Below are 18,929 nucleotides of genomic sequence, written 5' to 3' on the forward strand. Positions count from 1 at the left end.
AGGTTTTGATTGGACTGATGGACATTGATACCAGTGTTTATTAGATGTTTGCATCTGCACCAGGCAACCTAAAGTGGTACTTAAAAAAATGACTGGCAAAAGACAAAAGATGAATATGAGACATGATGAGAGCGTTGCTGATGGGAAAGGGTTTATCATTTAAAAAAATGGAAATTACCTTAAGATATTTGTGGGTCTTCAGGGATACAATGGGTAAGCATAACACCTTACTCTCAGAATGGCTCTTTCAGGCAGTAGCAATGATATCTCAGTTGTACAGTCTTTCGGTGTGTGTGGGTGAGTGTGCGTGTCAGTGATTGGTTTCTGTTTTATGGACTGGCTAGCAGAGTGCTAGTAATCCGTAGAAATAAATCTGCTTCATTTGACCTTAGTGTTAACTCCAATAAAATACACTTTACTGCTGGAAGGACACACGCACATAGTCGCACACATGCATATACACATACACATACACACATTGTGACCAGCTATCAGGTCATAGCTGGCCACATGACAACATTTATAAGGGCACAGAGAAGGAAACCTCTCCACTAGAGTCCACTCACAGTCCTTCGGCTAATGAAACTGTGAGCTGCTCTCCTGCAGTCTCACAGTTTATACAGGAACACTGGGAAGGTACGCACATACACATTATACATCCTCTGATAGCCTGCAAGTCTTCTCTTTCTGTATGTTAATCATTTTCAATTTCAAATACAGCACTTTTCTTAATAATAATGAATTCTATCTTGTATCATTTAATGTATGATGTATAATCCTTATGTTTATATTATCTCATCTCCTACTACCACTTACCCTCACGAGGGTCGCAGGGGTTGTTGGAACCTATCCCAGCTGTCATCAGATGAGAGCCGGGGTACACCCTGGACAGGTGGCCAATGTATCACAGGGCTAACACAGAGACAAACAACCATTCACACTCACCACTCACACCTAGGGTCAATTTAGGGTCACCTAATGAACATGTGTTTGGAGGTGAAAGGAAGCTGGAGTACCCAGAGAAAACCTACGCAAAGGCATCAGTGATAACCAACAAGCTGCTGTGCCGCCATGGTCACATTATATTTACTGAAATTTGTTGGTTGCAATTTGTAACTCTAATTATCTTGTTGTTCAAAATGACTGCATGGTAATGGAAGAAGCCTCCAAGAATAGCACTGGACTTTTGACCACAATCAGAATTGCATATTATACCTCATCCAAAACCACTTATCTCATATGTATTTAAAACAAAATAACTTGCACTAAAAAAAACAACACAGTGTTCTGTGTCATGAGCACCCTGAAATTAATCTTATTTAAAATTGAGGTAGAGCTTGCATGAAACCAGCAGAAGATGGCACGTCCACAAGCTGGAAATATGCAGCTTGTGGAAATATATATCGATCTATCATTGGAATGAATAGGGCATTACCTTGGAATTGGATTCCAGTTTACCTGCAGAACTGTTTCTCAATTGGCTGCTCTGTTCAGTGTGTGAAATTACAGAATTACAATGTCACAAAAGGAAAAGTATCACAGTGATTGTTTTACATAAATGTGACATCATAATGAACTTTTATCTGCATTTATAGCAATTCCATTTTAAATACGTAATTGCATGAGCATTTTGTACCCACACACAGATGAGTCAAGACCTAGAGCAAATTAAGTGAATAAAGTTGATAATCTTGTAACAACAAAAAATGCCAGTATATGTAATACTGTATATATGTTGCTAAATCAACAGTGGGTCTTTGTCAGTGTGTCTGAGTAATAAACAGGTGTAAGACGCCAAGGGTGAAAACTTTTTGGTCAGTTGACTATCGAAGCATCTCTGAAAGGCTTGTAAGGAAGGTGCTCCCAGTCAGCAGTAGTGACAATTCACCAACATTGGTTTGAGGAGAGACAGACTATATGATCCAGCTACACAGTGTTGAGAGATGTGTTCAGTCAAGATCAGATCTTGCAGCATTATTAATTTTATTAATGTCTCAATCGACATTTTACTATGTTGTCCTGCACTGAGATTACATACGACTTTATGTTAGTTTTACTTCGTCTCTGCAGGTATGTGCAATCATACATTGCCAAGTACAACATTAACTAACACAATAAAGGAGTTAAGTGCAATTTATATTGAATAATGCTTTATTCATCTGTATAATTAATTCATAAGTGTAATGAAGGTTCCCCACAGGCGGCATGCCAGAAGTTATCAATTTTCTTTTGAGTTGTTGTTGATTTCACATGTGATATTTTTCTGTTTCAGTTTGAAACTGTGGTAACTGTTTCCCCAGCCTACAATGGTTTGTAACACACATTACTGGAAGCGCATGTAGAAACCTCTGAACTTGCAACCTTGTCAGGATTAGTACATGGAGGTTTAAATGTTCAGTCTGTAAAAGTCACTGCTATGATTCAGTTATATGTGATAAATAATCAAAGTTGTTTATTTAAAGGCAATATTCCTCTTAACTATTCCTCTGTAAAATTGACTGAATAAAAAATATTTCAGGAGAATGCAGAGGATTGCTTACATTCTCTTTCAGTAATATGGTAATTAAGAAATATGTGACCAAATATAGTCTTCACAGAAAACAGAACTAACTTCCATTTCTTGTCTGTCCATTTTATGTCCCCATTGTCACTGGCTATCTTGTTCCTGTCACATCCAATTACAGTGGAAGAGAAAATTCCTCTTCTCATAATTAGGACAAGATGTTCCAATCTGAGGAGCACCAGCTTGGATAATTAGGTTAAATTCTCTGACAATTATAACAGCAAGACACCCCAGCTCTATGAAGTTGGAAATTCCCTCTGCTCATTCAGTGATTACTTTATTGTGATGAGACACCAGGTATGTATAATGCAGATGTAAGCAATCCCTATCTGTGGTTCTCTGTCTGATCTAAAAGCAGTATGCAGTGAAGAACCATGATTTTAGCTCACCTTGAATTACATTGGTCTTTCGAGTTGTGGAAAATTTCACTAGTAAAACAGTTTCCATTTAGGACCTTCATATATTTTTCACCTTGTAAACAATCTATGCAAAAAGTTTCCTTTTTTTTAAACTTTTTTATTTTTTATTTTTTACTTTTAAGGCAACATGGACCATGTTAATGAAAAGTTTGTAAATAATAAGTTATCTGGAGTTAACTTATTATTCTAAATAATATTCCATGTGGAATTATACAGTGTAAGGTTTATAACTTGATGCTAACAAGGAAACCACAACTGAATGTACTGGAGCATCATATTCTAGTAGATCAAGGATGGCCACATATGAGCACAAATAGGTTTCCGCACCAGCACCCTAGATTTCCTGCTGTCCATTGTACTGATCATCCAGTATGTCACTCCATTGTGCTACACAGTGGCACAATGGAGTGACAGTGGCTCAAATGGTCTATTTTCCATATATTGAAAATAACAATAACTTGAATAAACTTTGGATCAGTGACAATTACATTTGCAATGTTTTTGTTGTTGTTGTTGTTGTTTTGTTAATGCTTTTAAAGAGTGGCAGCTTAGCTTATTAATTAATTCTTTTTGGGACATTTTTGTGAATGAGAGATGGTGCTCAAATAACTGTGAAGGAGCTTGTATGTATACATTGAACTTATAGCTGTGGGAATGTGTCTATTATTTAGCAAGGGAATTCTTCATCTTTGCAGGAGTTTACATCCCTCCCTCAATGGTCAAGGCAGCAGGTCTGATGTAAATGGTCTTGCTCTTACATAGCGCTTTTCTACCTACTCAAAGGTACTCAAAGCGCTTTTACAGTGACAAGCACACACACATTCACACACCAGTGCGAGTTGCACTGGGAGCAACTGGGGGTTCAGTGTCTTGCTCAAGGACACTTTGGCATATGGCACACTCAGGGGATTGAACCGCTAACCCTTCAGTTCATGGACAACCCGCTCTACCTACTGAGCAATAGCCGCCCACTGTGATGTGATCCATGCCATCCTTGCTAGGCCAGTCCATACACCCGGAGACTCTTGTTATCATGTCTGGGGATTTAAATCATAACACCTTGGACACTTTTGCCAACTCTCTGTTCATTGTAAGACCCGTGAAAACAGAACCTTGGATCTACTGTATGCTAATTCAAAGGATGCATACAGTGCCACTGCCCTGTCCCATCTGATCACAACCTGTTCCTCTTAACACCTGAGTATGTTCCTGCAGTTAAGAGAGAGCCTGTCTCCGAAAAAACAGTTAAGGGGTGGAGTCAGGAGGCTGGTGAAGTTCTGCCGGACTGCTTAAAAACCACCAAATGGGATGTGCTCTGCCAGACCCATGGACAGATATAGATAGCATGATGGACTGTATCACCAAACGTCTGTGAAGATACAATAATCCCTACTAGGATTGTCTGCTGTTATCCTAACCAAAAGCCCTGGATCATCAGCCGGCTGAAGGATCTGCTGAACAAGAAGAAGAAGACCTTTAAATCTGGTGATAGGGAGGAGTTGCTATGATACGACTGTGACACCTGGCCAGGTGAGAGCACAGCTGGAGAAAATGAAGCAAGGCAAGTCAGTAGGCCCAGACCATGTAAACCCCCGGGTACTGAAAATTGCACTTAACAGCTGACTGGCATCCTGCACTTCCTGTTTACCCTGAGTCTGAAATTAGAAAGGATTCTACTATGGAAAACATCCTGCTTAGTACCAGTGACGAAGAAGCCCATCCCATCTGGCCACAACAACTTCAGACCAGTTGCACTGACGTCACACATCATGAAGGTCCTGGAGAGACTAGTCCTGGCTCAGCTGATACAGCTCTTGGTCCTGCCACCTACAGTTCTCTGATGACTCTGCAGTGGTAGGGTATTTTAGAGATGGACAGGAGGTGGAGTATAGGACACTGATCACAGACTTTGTGGAGTGGTCCCAGGCAAACCACCTACTCCTGAACGTGAACAAGACCAAGCAAGAAGAGGACACCAGTGGAGCCCATCACCATCCAGGGCCTGGAGGTGGAAGTAGTGGACTGCAAAAGGCTGGACATGTGATCAGTAGGGAGTTGGTGTCATTTGTCTCAGTGAGTGAATTTATAAAGCGCCAGTAATGATACAAATTGTCTCAAGACGCTTTACACAACTGGCCTGAAACGTCCAGAGGACGCCTGAGGGCAACGGTGGCAAGGAAAAACTCCCTCTTAACAGGAAGAAACCTTGAGCAGAACCTAGCTCATATGGACGGACCCATCTGACAAAGGCCAGACAGGTAGAAACAGAAGAGCAGCAGAAACAAGGTCAACAAACTTCTGTCATAGATACATATATTGAGCTGATGGAAACACGTAGAATCTAATAATACAACATACAGTATGCTGATGACTGATATTATGTGACAGTTTGAGAGTATAAGAGGATTCATGGGCAGATTGGTGAATTGTTCATCCAGCTAGAAGTGGATAACTGGAGGTGGATAATAATGACATGGAGACTGGGGCAGGTGTAGTTTTTGGAGCACCACAGGTCAGATATTCAGCACTCCAGACCAGAGACCCTCACAAGAAGATGGAGGGGGAGGGGAGGGGAGAGAAGGAGACACAGCGATTAGTAATAGAAAATAAATTATAAGAGATTAGAGGACAGGAACTTGGTACCAGAGAAGAAAGAGTAGAGGACATGTCCTCAGTGCATCGTTCCCCAGCAGCATAGGCCTATAGCAGCATAACTAAGGGATGGTTAAGTTTAACCAGCTGATTAGTTTCATCTGGTTTCATGGATAAATATAGCTGGGTATCATCTGCGTAGCAATGGAAGTTTATGCCATGCTTTCTAATAATATTGCCTAAGGAAAGCATGTATAATGTGAATAATACTAGTCCTAGCACAGAACCCTGAGGAACTCCATAGCTTACTTTGGTATATATAGAAGAATTGTTGTTTACATGGACCAACTGAAATCTGTCTGACTAATATGATTCAAACCAGTCTAATGCAGTTCCTATAATCTTGATCACACTTTTAAGTCTCTGTAGTAAAACTGTGATCAATAGTGTCCAATGCAGCACTGAGATCCAGCAGGACAAGTACAGAGACAAGTCCATCGTCTGAAGCCATGGGGAGATTGTTGATAACTTTAACCAGAGGCGTTTCTGTACTGTGATGAACTCTAAAACCTGACTGAAACTCTTTCTAACAAACTATTCCTGTTTAAAGGAACCCTAAATAAACTCTTTCTAAAACTTTAGAAATAAAAGGAAGATTGGAAATTGACCTATAGTTCTAGTGCAAAAACATTTGGGTCAAGAGTGGGTTTTTTAAAGTAATGGTTTAATTACAGCAGTTTTAAAAGATTGGGGCACATATCCTGTTAATAAAGATAAGTTTATCTGATTTAATATGGAGGTATTAATTAATGGAAAAACCTCCTTGAGCAATTTCGTCGGGATAGGGTCTAAAAGACAAGTTGATGGCAATTATTGTAGTGAGCTCAGGAAGATCAAATAGACAGAAAGAATCCAAATATTGACCAGTTCCTATAGAGGTTTCTAATGTCACTGTACTTACATCTTTGACGCCAACAATTTTATCAGTAAAAAAACTCATGAAGTCATTACTGCTGAGGGCTGAAGGAATAGATGACTCAACAGAGCTGTGGCTCTTTGTCAGCCTGGCTACAGCTGAAAAGAAATCTCGGATCACTCCTGTTTTCTTCTATTAATGAAGAATAATATGCTGTTCTAATCTTACGGAGAGATTTTTTATAAGTTGTTAAACTATCTTTCCAGGCTACGTGAGCTTCTTTAAAATTAGTGGAATGCCAAATTCTTTCCAGCTTTCGAACTGCCTGCTTTGAACTACACAACTGTGGATTATACCATGGAGCTACCCTCCTCCAATTTATCATATATATTTAGCAACTGGATTTGGAGTTGTACTAAGTGATGCTGTCGTGTTGTCAACAAAATAATCTATCTGTGTTGAAGTAAGATTGTGGTTGATGACATCCACATCACTGACATAAGGCAATGAGGCAAATAATGAAGGAATTAACTCCTATATCTAGTGACAGCATCATCAGATAAGTGTCTACCATAACGAAATGTCTTTCCAATTTCAGTGTAATCTCTTATTGTGAATTCATATGTTACAAGGAAATGATCAGACAAAAGAGGGGTATAAGAATGTCAAACCTACAGTTTCTATATGTTAGGACAAGATCTAAGGTGTGATTGAAACAGTGAGTTGAACCATTTTACATTCTGAGAAAAGCCAATTGAGTCTAGTAATGAGATAAATGAAGAGCTAAGACTATCACTGCTAACATTTACATGGATGTTAAACTACTATAATGACTTAATCTGTTCTAAGCACTAAATCACATAGAAACTCAGAGAATTCACCTAAAAATTCTGAGTAAGGAGCAGGTGGGCGATACACCACAACAAAGAGAATTGCTTTTTGTGTTTTCCGGTCTGGATAAGCAAGACTAAGAGTAAGGCTTTCAAACGAATTAAAGCTTTGCTTAGGTCTAGGATTAATACATAAATCAAAGTAGAAGATTTCTGCTGTTTCCTCCTCCTCGGCCTGTGCCTCGAGGAATGTGATAGTTACTATGACTGGCTGGCGCAGACTCATTTAAACTGACATAGTCATCATCCTGCAGCCACGTTTCAGTCAAACAGTTGAAACTTGTAGATCAATCTGTTAATCAGTTATCAGATTAGTCACTGAGAGATCTGACATTTAAAAAAACACATTTAATTTTCTAATTGCTCTGTTGTACTAGTGAATTTGTGTTGATTTGTATAAGGTTCCTATGAATAACGCCTCTATTGTTATTATGAACAATCCATCCCATTTGCTGCACCAAACACTAGAGGGACAGAGGAGCACTTTCTCCAGCAGACTGATTCAGCTGCACTGCCATAGTGAACGCTACAGGATCTCTTTTATTTCCACGTTCTATCCAGCTGTATAACAGCTCATCTTTTTGTGTCGATTAAGCTACTATGATCAACTAATTTCCTTTGTGGATCATTAAAGTCTGCCTAAGTCTAATAACCAAAAGTAACCAGTTTTTGTTTTTAAGTAAACTTAATATGTGAGGATTGGTGGCTCGAAAAAAAAATACTGGTGATATCTTTTTCAAATAAAATGTTCCCATTAAAACAGAATTCAGTTGTGTTGCATGCTGCTATGAGTGAGAGTGTGAGCATAAACCAAATTATACATATAACTCTCTCTCTTAAGCTACTGAATTAATCTGATAACCATTAGTACTGTACATTCCAGAGAACTAAATAAATGCACAAACACTACATACATACACTACACATGTGCACACACAAACAAACACACAGATGTCAAAGTGTCACAAATGTAGTGCACCACATATTAGCCCTTTATTCTCATACAAATTATATGTTTCCTCATTTCTGACAGCACAATGTGCAGAATGTACAGCTTCTAGTTTTTACTCTAGGCTAAAGGCCTTGCTAAAGCAGTATATAATAAGCATTTAATTGTTAATTGGAAATTAAATGAATTTCCAAATGTTGGGATCAATAGATTTACTCACAGTTGCCAAGTGAATTTGTAAAAATTTGTGACTCACCTCAATTCATTTTCTGTTGTGTAGAGGGCTCGCTAAAATTAACTAAAATTGGACAAATGGCAGGGCAGAATGTCTGAAGAGGAATTTAAAGTTGTAGGATTTGGGCATAATGAAGCTATTGATAGGTGATGCGATAAGGAAAAATGCTTGCTTTTACTCAGACCTTGTCAACTTGACAAAGCCTGAACTTTGATGGATCAGGCTGCCTCTGATTTTGGATTTTGCTCTGCCACTTTCGCAACATTCTGCCACATTCGCAAATTCAGGCAAAGCAAATTACGACCCTTGGAAACTATTTCCTATGCTTACCTACGAAAGTGTGTCCTAACCCTCTCTTTCTGTTCATCTGAGTTCTCCATTACAGGAACCAGGGGACAAGGATCCGAAGCTTCCTGAGATGTGCCCCCACCCTGAGTATCCCTCTCTGGGTTCCTACCATCATCAGTCTACACATTCCTCCCCTCTTTTCATCCCATCCCCCAACCCCTTCTCATCCCTTCACCACAACCTCCTTTCATCAATTTTTATCCCCATACTCCCATCCATTTGTCTCATGCTCACTCTACCAATAAACATATTTTCAGCAATTAAAGTGCAGTCTTTGTTAGTGAAAAGGTAGTTAAAATGATTGGCAGCTAGAGGAATGGAATAGTAGTGGAGACATGATGACAGAGTCACAAAAATAAAGGGTTTATTTCATAAAACATGGGAAAAGGTCAAGGGTTAAGAAATGGGGAGCCAAATGTTTTCTATCCACACATTTTCAAGTGGTTAAGGTTCTAAGCCCATGAACTAACCAAAGAAGTTCTGCAGAGTCATAATGGCCATATAATGTTTTGTTAACTAAACCCTCATCACCATGTCACCATGTCAAACTTCCAGCAACACCTAGCACATGTAAAGAATTGCTGTGTCAATTTTGTAGTGACCTGTTTTTTTTTTTTTGTTTTTGTTTTTTTAGTTTTTTGACTATTTTTTCACAAGCACTTCTGCAGGGACCTAACACATATATTACACTTCTGTGAATGTGCCACAATTATTACATTACGACGAAAATATATGTGGTGAAAAGAAAAGTATATTTGATGTATAATAATTACATAATCTGCAGTAATTACAAATATATGCAGTAAAATTGTACTTAAAGCGCTGACATGTGGCTTTATGTGCAGGAAAAAGTGTTCACTGTCTTTCCTAAAGACATTATAAGCAGGCACACTCACACACATTCAGTTGCACAGCTGTCAAGTATAACATCAGAGCTTCAGGCAGAAAAATGTGGCATGTGTGCCACAGCAAAAAAAGCAAATAAAGCAAATTGTGTTATCAGTAATTTAACAGCAGGCTGATATGGCCTATTGATCTGTCCACTGGAATCTTTTATCTCCACAACACAATGCATCCACTCTGCTGTTTATGACCCCAACACCACTGCTGCCACACACAGTAAAACACACAGGTCTATCAGCACACACACACACTCGTACGCACACATAAAAACACAAGTATAAACACAACTGAAAGAGAAATGGAACACAACAATTTATGGTCCTGAGCTGTAATTGGCAATGGGTATTAAGATTTCACCATCAAGAGTCACCAAAGTTGAAAATGTTTTAGCCATAGCGCTTCAAAGAACTTGTAAACAACTGCATTCATTAACAAACTTGTGCTTAACTCTACTCACAGAATACACTATTTAACGTCACTGAAGTTATTACCGTACATTAATGTCTCTGTCTCTGTTGCTACTCAGGGAGGATAAAGTGCAGCAGGTTTGTGTCTGTTTAACCAAGGGTAGAGCAGAATGATTCACCCATATTTTGTTCCTATTCAGAGAGAAATTGACAAAATACTGTAGCATTTAACCTGGGTTTGTTCACGTTCACAGGACTGTCAAGACAAAGTTCTCACATGCCCTCAACACCACATTCTTCCGGTTACAGTTTTGTGAACAATAAGAACAAACGTTGCTGTTCTGTGGCTCACATACCGCTGTTCTGTATATGGCACAGAATGTTTAGTTCCATCAAGCATCTAGGTTTACTAAGACAACAGTGGTTACATATACAGTATATGTCTAGATGCATTTTTCCAAAGACACATCTGGTAAACTGGAAAGGTTATATAATTATAAAGTAGTTGTATTGGTCAGTGGGTAAAATGTGTTCAGTTCATGTGCACCCTAAAGCACAGTGCAGAGGTGTAGGGAATGCTTATTTGCGTTTTAGAATCTAACCATTGTTAGACAGATAAGAGACAGGTTTGTCATGGTACTTTATATGTTGCCTGTAAGGGAGCATCAACTTAGAGGTTAAAGACAGGGAACAAACATCTGTGTATATTGTGAACACCAAAGATGGTAACACAGTGTGAATAAAAACTGGCCTGCTTTTGGCATGGACTGCACCAGCAAAAACCCAGAGACATATGTCACCTGTACACTGACACACATCTGTGGCTATTTTAAGGTGGATGTATGGTAAATCCCCCTGCCCATTCTGCTGTATATGCCCCCAGGCACTACTACACATCCACTGGACTTCCTTACTTCACTCTACATTCGATCTGTGATATTCACCTTTTGTATCCATCAGAGAATAAACAAGCACTGTAGATAAAAAGAAAAATTAATCCATGTTCATCAAGAACTGTGCAACAATTACACCAGCTTTATGGCAACCACGTTGCCAGCAGTCACAAACCTAATTAACATCATCCCACTAAGACACTAATTAACAGTTTGCATTAACATAATTAGTGAATGCCGACATTTGGTGTGCTTTATTGTTGAAATAATTTCTAGAAATTGCCCTCTGAGAGGTTTTTGTCAATGGGGGATAATGGCGATAATGTGCACGCTGTCACACAAACACACAGACAGACCTTTGTCTTCTCTCTTCCTTCTCCATCCATTCATAAAAAAGTCAACAGTAATTAAAATCTCCTCTCATTAACAGTGATTGAGACAATACACAGACTTTGATCAACATTCAGCTCAAATTTGATCAACCAATCAAATATGTGTGGAACATTAAGTGGGGCAGTACACCCCCTTTTTAAATACAGTTCACTGTGGTAGTGAAACACAGCAGGAGAGTTCAAACTGTGACTTACAGTCATTTCAGAAAGTACTTACAATCACTGTTTTTGTTTTGTTTTGGTTAATTTACAACAATTGAAAACTGAAATCTGTCATTTGTCAGGAACATGCTTGTGGCAATACAGGTTGTGTTCTGCAAGTCTTGGTTACTTGAATAGTCTTTGAGATGAATCCAGAATTTCACTTCATCTGTGGTAAACCAAAGGGAATGGCCAAAGTTTAGATGTTAGATGATTCCCTGCTGGCCTGCACTCACATTACCTCCTCCCCCGAACCAAGCAGGCTGAGGTACACATACATCACCATGTTGATACGCTTGGCTGAATGTTGCACTAAAGTGACTGTTATTTATAAGTGGTTGCAAGCACGATGGAGTGGGAACCTGACAACACGGCTGCAATGACTCTTTGTAAATTTAAAAATCAGACCTCTTCCTCTAACCAACATGAACCCTTTGCTGCTGCTGTTCTTGTGATGGAGGGATGGTGCTTGCTTTAAAGTCATGATTACGTGGTTATGTTTCGCACATCCCATACTTAAAAGGACTTGCGCACATGTATAACCAATCATAAATCAAAGGAGAGGAGGAGAAGGGGACTTTATCTGGGAGAGAACTTTATTTACAAAAAAATGTAGATGTAGAAAAATGTACTTAATATTATGTCATCTTTTTTTAATGCCGTTTTGTGTTAAGACATTTCAAGATTTGATCATAATCAATGTTCTTGCTCAGGAGCTAGCTAGCTAGGTTGAAATACGTCTATGTCCATGTGACCATATATGGTCACTTCCTCTAGTGCAGTCCTGAAGCATGTGGTTTTCTTCCAGCCAGCAAATATCACTCTGCATGAATAATCCCACACTAGTAGCAACACTTAGCCAGCAAAGCTAAAATTGGGGACATTTTCAGGGATGCCATGTCTGTTTTGGTTTTCAGCACCTGTGTATTGCGTTACTTGCTGAATTTGGTCCTGTGTTTCCATTGAACATTTATACTGCCTACGAACCACAGACTACACTTGCAAGCGAACCGAGACCACCATTTCCAAACGAACCAGAGTTCACTTGTTTGTTTAAAGTGGACAAAACTGCTCTGGTGTGAAAATAAACTAAAAGAAGTCATTTAATGTATTAATCTAGGGCAGTGGGAACAAAACTGATTTATTAATATTTACATTAATACAACCAACAGAAAGCACTGCAGCAGTGGCAGGAATACAAAAATGTGAAAACCACGGGAGGAAACCCCAGATACTAAAACAAGACTGAACATGGGGAGACGACTTAACAAGACCAACGACAGGACAAGGAACAAAGGGAACTGCAGATGTACACACAAAAGAGGGCCGAGGTATGACGAGACACAGGTGAAACTAATGAGGGCAATCACACCGGGAGAAACCAATGAGCAATAAACGGAAAACACAAGGAGACACTGTAACTGGAAACTGAGGAACTTAATAAAATAAAACAGCATACTCAAATAACATTCACAAATAAAAGACAGAGACTCAGAACTATGGCAGCCAGTATATAATTTCTCCTCTGAGTCAACCTGTAACATGAACGTTATGATATCAGGTCTGAAAAGTCTGAAATTTCCAAGTTACAATATACGTGACTTGGGAATTGTGACTACCTTATTTTGTATGGTATTTGGGTTATTTTATGGTTATGATATGTTGTTACTTTTCAATCACAGTGATTAGGTCACATCGGTGTGGGTGTGGATAATTAGTTCATTTACATGGCGTACTGTTGTGATGGATAGGTTTGGTACAGCCCGCACCATGGTGTCTATCATCCCACTGAAGAAAAACTTTGTGTTGTTGTTGACTGTGGAGCGAGTTTCCAAGGAACATCTCTTAACACTCAACTCATGCAGGGACCAGATCTGACAAGTTCACTGATTGGAGTAGTGAGCAGATTCAGAAAAGAACCTGTGGTGATCATGGCAGATGAGGAATCCATGTTACGCAAAGACTCTGTAGCAGTGTCGTTGGCTTCAGAATGATGGTGCATCTCTTTGGACCAACTTCTTCTCCCAGTTGTGTCAATTTCACCCTTAGGAAATGTGCAGAGGACAACCAAAACCACTTTAGTCGGGATATAGTTGATAAGGTATTACATAACTTTGATGTGGATGATTGTCTTGTGTCTGTGGCTTTAGATGAGGAAGCAGCTGTTCTTTATCAAGGCCTTACATCCATTTGTGCAAAAGATGGATTCCATCTTACAAGGTGGATAAGCAAAAGATGTGCTGTTCTGGCTGTGATACCTGAAAGTCACAGAGCTAAAGATGTGAAAACATTGAACATAGATTTACTGCCTGTGGAGAGAGTGCTTGGTGTAGAATGGTGTATTCAGTCTGATACCTTCAAATTCAAGATCATGATTAAGAATAGACTGCTCACCAGGAGAGGTATTCTCTCAGTTAGCTCTATCTATGATCCTCTTGGTATCCTGAGTCCTGTTGTCTTGTCTGCAATGAAATCTTAAGGGATTTCTGCAGAAGAGCACTTGGTTGGGACAGCGTCATTCCTGAGTCTGTTGCTAAGGAGTGGTTAGGCTGGCTGAATAACTTTAGGAGAAATGCAACATCCTCAGATGTCTAAAACCAATGGACTTTGGAGAGCTGACATCAGCACAGTTACATAATTTTTGTGACACAAGTGAATATGGCTGTTACGTTTCCATTTATTTGGAAACGGTAACGCTAATAATCAACAAAGAAAAACTCAGATGATGGGAGGCAGTTAAGAAAAGAGATTTATTTACAATACTTAAGTGAAAAGGTACACAACAGATGTAGGTTTTAAACAATGTGGGGGGAGAGAGGAACCGGTGGGGCTTGTGCCAAATAAAATAGACAAATTACAATCAAAACGGGCCTAGCTCAACTTTATCTGTGAGAAAAGAAAAGAAAAGAAAAGAAAAGAAAAGAAAAGAAAAGAAAAGAAAAGAAAAGAAAAGAAAAGAAAAGAAAAGGCCTGACTGTCCTGACTACAAAAACATTCGAACATAATAAAAACACAGTCGTGGCAACAACCCATGACCTAATGTGATAACATAGTCTACGTGTGCAGATGTGGAGGGTACTCCAGTCTTATCTTGGTCCCTAGTCCCCACCACAAACCTACCTATCCAACAAAGAAGTCAGAGAGAGAGAGAGAGAGAGAGAGAGCAACGCAAGAGAAGATTTTCAAAGGTCCCTCCTTCTCTGATCGGCTGGAGTGTGAGCCAATCCACAGCTCTTCACACAGGCTGGCAGCCAACCTCCCACCTCTCAACTGCAGGACTACAGCAGACAGAGCAAGAGAGAGACGTACACAAATCTATACACATAACAATGGCTATGATGTGACTTACCTGCTGTTACGAAATGCTCACTCACAAGTACACAGCGCTTTTGTCATGGGAGAGGCTAGAGTGGCTCCATTAAAATCTGTTACCATCCCCCGAATGGAACTTATTGCCGCCTTATCTTGTGGAGGAAAGAGCTGCACATGCATTTCCAAAACTCTGTTTTTTTGGACAGACAGCACTTCTGTGCTTAAATACTTCCAGATTCAGAGTCTTTGTTGCTAACCGTGCCTCAGAATGCCACAAGACTCCACAGCCCTGTCAGTGGAGGTACGTGGAATCAGCTAGCAAGGATATGCTATGGATGTCAGGGCTAAATTTTCTCCTTCTGCCTGCAAGTGAAAGGCCAGTCAGTTCTGATGATGTTCAAGAACTTCCACCAAATGACCCTGAGGTCAGAAAAACAGCCAGAAGGAATGCTGTGCAGGCCAGTATGGAGGATGATGCAGTGACTCGCATGAACCATTACTTTGGCTCTTCGACTCATCTGTGGCTTGGATCTTGAGATTTAAGACCTGGCTCTTGTCTCTTTGCAAGAAAAGGAAACAACTGAGCTTGAATCTTGCACAGTGTGACTGTGAAACAACAACGTCATTCATTGGAGAAAGATATGATGACTTTTAAGAAGACAAATGTTTGCAGTTATCAGTGGAGGAGCTTAAGAAGGCAAAACTGGAGATCATCAAATTTTGCCAAATGAAGAGATTTCCAGATGAATTCTCCAGGCTTCAAAAGGGTAAAAGTGTAAAAACACTCATCTACACACTCTGCCCATGAATGGAGGATGATGTTCTCAGAGTCTGTGGTTGGCTCAGCAGGTCAATAATGCCTGCAGAAGCTAAACATCCTATAATACTGGCTGAGGATATGCACATATCGCCTATTCTCCTATGGCACATCTATCAAGTAGTGGTCGTAACCATGTACTGTCCAAGCTGCGTGAGAGATATTGGATCACTAGCATTAATCCGGTGGCACAATACTTAAGGCGCCAGTTAACATCTGTCTGTGTTGCAGGTCGGACCACAAGAGACATTTCACCCTTTTGTTGTTGTTGTTGCTGGGTACTGCTTAATAAAAAGAAAGGAAACCTGACCATTGCCTAAACTTTTGTTGAGCACCATCCAGCCGCTCACGGATCACATAGTTAACACTCAACCAGGGTCCCAGCAGATGGCAGATTTACTCTCTGAAAGAGTTACCCCAGACAAACATCCATCCCCATATCGGAGTCAACTGTTTTGGACCCTTTGAGGTGAAGAGCAGGAGGAGTGCGGTGTAGAAGTATGGAGTCATTTTCACATGGCTGGCTATAAGCCACATTGAGGTGGCGCCATCACTTGACACTGACTCCTTTAAAAATGCAATGTGAAGCTTTATACCAAGACGCTTTGCGTTCTGATAATGGGACAAATTTCATAAGAGCAGAGTGTGAATTGAGAACAGTCATTGAGAAGTAGAATCAGTCATCTTATTTTGTATGGTATGTATTTGGACTGTTTAGTTACTTGTCCACTTACATGGCAGCTGGTTTTTAGAACAAGGAAAGTGAGTGAGAACATGGGGTCGCTGCACTTTTTTGTTGACCGCGTTTTGCTTCATTGATTGCTTTTGTGTTTTTATTTGTATAGATTGTGTGCACATTAGTCTTCTGTTACTTTAATAAATTAATTCAAAGTATTCTGGGGATTCTTGGCGTATCTTTGAACAGTGTGTCCGACAAATACAGACACCACTTTTCTCAGCCACTTTTTTTCCATCTAAGCCAGCGTTTTGTCATTGAAGTCACTGTTGTCGGAAAAACGTTGAGTAAATTTATGTGAATGTGTCCTAACTGCAGACAAAGGACTTAAAAACAGTAATAATTATTATAATTATAACTAATAAATTAAATGTTAGGATGTGAATTTTGCAGTATAAACTTAGAATATGATCTACAGTTGGTTTTTGTATAAATTGAAACTGAATTAAAGGAAAAATGGTTGGGAGTCACTGCTTTAACTGATCCTTAAAGGGCTCAATAAAGTCAATAAAAGCTAAAATGCCAAAAATATATACTTTAAAAAAAAATTATACAACACACATGACAGAGGTTAGCATATAAGGTGAAAATACTTTAATACGTTATGTTTTTTTGCATGGGCACCACCATCTTGCCTATCTACACACCATGCTGTCATTGGGTTGATCAGCTCGTCAATAGTGAAAAACAGAAGAAGAACCGAATAGAAGAAAGATGGTTTTAGTCAGATAGTGAAAGATACATTCAGTGAAAACCACACAATGAAGTCTGTGAAAAATGGACAGAGGAGCAACTGGACTTCAAGAGACAAAGGAAGGTCATTATTGTGTACCTCCTGGATGTAAAAATTAATTTTACGACATTAAAGCCTCTGTTGGTGACAGTAACCAGTTTGAAGATACATGCAATAGCCTAGTGGTATAAGCTAAATTTTTTAACTCCAAAGAGAATAACAGGAACAGTCATGTTGCCTATTAAGAATAAACAGCAGGTGGCCTATTGCACCGTGTATGTACAAGTGATGTTAATAGTGGGATGGGTGTTTGTGATAGTCCCATCCCACATATTAGCAGCTGCTTTCTTTCCATCCATCACACACAGCTAGTGTGCTTGAATCACACCACCAGACACATTTATCAAACCTTCTGAAGATTGCAACACACTTCACAGTGTGATACACACACATCACATCAGCCAGACTTACAGTGCACATGCAGTCACACACACGCGCGCACATTCACACACACATACACACACAAATAATGTTGTGCTTGACAGAGTTGTATGTGATGAATTGTATGTCTCTCTCGGACTTTTCAAAGTTAATTTTCTAAAGACTGCTGCCCATTGGAGAGGAGAAGATAGGAGACTGGTCAGTATGTGCATGCGTGCGTGCGTGTGTGAATGCGTGAGAAACACAGAGTGAGAGCAGGATGAGATGTCAGTATCATTCAGTTGGGTTTCTATGTGAAAGCTTTAGCCTGAGGTGGAGGCTACTTAGAGCACCTTTTTTTAAGGTAGTAAACATCAGAAAGTCTTCACTGGAGGTAGATCGCAGCAGGGGATCATGTTCAATGGACTTTTTGATAGAACAGTGACTATTCTGACCCTATCATTATTTCCATGTACATTTCCAACCTTTCAACAAATCTACCTTATTTCTTCTTTTGACTTCTTCTGGGCTCGCCACAGTGAATCATCTGTTTCCATCTCTCCCTGTCCTCTGTATCCTCTTCTCTCACACCAACTATCTTGATGTCTTCCTTCATTAAATCCACAAAACCCCATTTGGATGTCCTCTAGACCTCCTGTTTATTAAAATTACATATTTAACATCTTTTTTTGTTCGTAAGTGTTTTTGCAATACAATTCCTTAATATGTCCAAATAAGCTCAACAAGCAATCAGTGGATTTACTTTAGTGACTTGTCAGTTCACTGTAGGCCAATCATTGGTAAATGCTATTTGGCTTAAGTTGCTATTCAGTCACGCAGGTTCTTGGTATCAAAAGGAGTCCTGTATGAATGAAAAAGGAGCAATTCATAGAAAAAGATCCATAAACATTTATAGTCAGCAAATATATATTATATAATATCACATTAGTTAACCTTCTCATCTGACTTAGTTGTATATTCTGTATCATGCTAATTATAAATGTAGAAATGCTAACATACTAAACTAACATTGTTAATGTTGTAAATAGAGATGCAGACAACTACCTACTGAGTAGTTGTGACTCAGTAGGTATGTATGGGGTGCCGTTTGTAAAGCTGCGCGTGTTAAAATGAACAAGCAATTTTTTCCACATTTAGCTCCAAAACACTAAAAAATGAGGAGTGAATTTTTCAGTCACTTTT

The sequence above is a fragment of the Mugil cephalus genome, chromosome 5 (assembly GCF_022458985.1).
Source record: "Mugil cephalus isolate CIBA_MC_2020 chromosome 5, CIBA_Mcephalus_1.1, whole genome shotgun sequence".
NCBI lineage: Eukaryota > Metazoa > Chordata > Actinopteri > Mugiliformes > Mugilidae > Mugil > Mugil cephalus.